Genomic DNA, 2,500 nt, shown 5'->3' with positions numbered 1-2,500 from the left:
GGGAGAGCGGTAACTCGCGAGCGAGCCCACGCCTCGAGAGGCGAGGACCCGTCGCGCGCTGTTATAAGCTCTCTCGCCGCCGCCGGCCTTCGTTGGCCGGTCGGCGAAACTCTGTACTCTGTATTTTATGAAAATCGTCTTGGCGAAATAGCCAAGCGTTTTCAAAATATCATTCGTCTCCACAAAACTTAATATTATAATACACAAACTGCAACACGTGCATTTTATATAAAATGCTCTCTTTAAAAGATCATTGATTCTTATTCTCCCATATATAATATAAACGGCACGGTCGCGAAGACCGCGCCGATTCACCCTGACGCTAGATCGACGATGCCGATTGCTTAGACGTCGAGGATAAATTTGTCTCTATCGCATGCGTTTAAGGCACGCGTAGTTTTATTTCGCTATGGCGTACAAGGCGAGCGGGAAGAGAGAGATCTCTCTCCTCCGCCACTCGTATTCGTGGAGTAAGCGTTCGGTAAGCGCGACGACTCAGCTGCTTCCGTCCAAGACGAGAGCGAATCGCGCGGCCAACACACCAGATGCGTGCGCGCCACATAAGAGCCATTCGGTCTTGCGACACCGACTCGTGGCAATGCTGTGCTTGTAAAAAGTGTGTTTGAGACGATTCGCGAAGGAACGAGCCGCCAGAGACGCGCAGAACGCGCTCCGGCCCGTTTCGTTCGCGACCGACTCGTTTAGACGCGCCGAGCGCGATGTACCTCTTATAGTACCCAACCGACGTCCCAGGCGGTCGGCGACGCACGGTCGATAGGCCGGCGGCATACGGGCGCGATCGCCGATAGACGCGAGTGCCCGGGACGTGTTCGGAGAACGAAGGCAACGTTAAATAACGACTAAAGTTATGATTTTGCCACGATTATATATATTAAAAATTTATTCCAAATTCCGGGCGACACCTACGAAATAAGCCGCGAGCGGTACTTACGAGACCGCTCTCGGGCGGTACCTACGGCCTCGGCGCGCCACGCGACGCACCAAGCCGACTCTCGGCGGTACCTACGACGCTTAGCCGGGCGGCACCTACGAGACCGCTCACGGGCGGTATCTACGACGCGTGGCCGGGCGATACCTACGAGAATGCTCTCGGACGGTACCTACGACGCGTAGCCGGGCGGTACCTACGAGAGGGCTCTCGGGCGGTATCTACGACGCGTGGCCGGGCGGTACATACGAGAATGCTCTCGGGCGGTATCTACGAAGCGTGGTCGGGCGGTACCTACGAGAATGCTCTCGGGCGGTATCTACGACGCGTGGCCGGGCGGTACCTACGAGAAGGCTCTCGGGCGGTACCTACGGCGTCGGCGCGACTCGCCACGCACCAAGTCCGCTCTCGGCGGTACCTACGAAGCGTAGCCGGGCGGCAACTACGAGACGGCTCTCGGGCGGTATCTACGACGCGTGGCCCGGCGGTACCTACGAGAATGCTCTCGGGCGGTATCTACGACGCGTGGCCTGGTGGTATCTACGAGAATGCTCTCGGGCGGTATCTACGAAGCGTGGCCGGGCGTTACCTACGAGAATGCTCTCGGGCGGTATCTACGACCCGTGGCCGGGCGGTACCTACGGGAAGGCTCTCGGGCGGTACCTACGGCGTCGGCGCGACTCGCCGCGCACCAAGTCCGCTCTCGGCGGTACCTACGAAGCGTAGACGGGCGGCACCTACGAGACGGCTCTCGGGCGGTATCTACGACGCGTGGCCGGGCGGTACCTACGAGAATGCTCTCGGGCGGTATCTACGACGCGTGGCCGGGCGGTACCTACGAGAAGGCTCTCGGGCGGTACCTACGGCGTCGGCGCGACTCGCCACGCACCAAGTCCGCTCTCGGCGGTACCTACGAAGCGTAGACGGGCGGCACCTACGAGACGGCTCTCGGGCGGTACCTACGAGAATGCTCTCGGGCGGTATCTACGACGCGTGGCCGGGCGGTACCTACGAGAAGGCTCTCGGGCGGTACCTACGGCGTCGGCGCGACTCGCCACGCACCAAGTCCGCTCTCGGCGGTACCAACGAAGCGTAGCCGGGCGGTACCTACGAGAGGGCTTTCGGGCGGTATCTACGAAGCGTGGCCGGGCGTTACCTACGAGAATGCTCTCGGGCGGTATCTACGACCCGTGGCCGGGCGGTACCTACGGGAAGGCTCTCGGGCGGTACCTACGGCGTCGGCGCGACTCGCCGCGCACCAAGTCCGCTCTCGGCGGTACCTACGAAGCGTAGCCGGGCGGCATCTACGAGGCGGCTCTCGGGCGGTATCTACGACGCGTGGCCGGGCGGTACCTACGAGAATGCTCTCGGGCGGTATCTACGACGCGTGGCCGGGCGGCACCTACGAGAATGCTCTCGGACGGTATCTACGACGCGTGGCCGGGCGGTACCTACGAGAAGGCTCTCGGGCGGTACCTACGGCGTCGGCGTGACTCGCCACGCACCAAGTCCGCTCTCGGCGGTACCTACGAAGCGTAGACGGGCGGCACC

The sequence above is a fragment of the Camponotus vicinus genome, unplaced genomic scaffold, assembly GCF_025532165.1.
Source record: "Camponotus vicinus isolate PSW18456_S1 unplaced genomic scaffold, iyCamVici1.0 SCAF_21, whole genome shotgun sequence".
Lineage (NCBI taxonomy): Eukaryota > Metazoa > Arthropoda > Insecta > Hymenoptera > Formicidae > Camponotus > Camponotus vicinus.
This window is presented reverse-complemented; position numbering follows the sequence as displayed.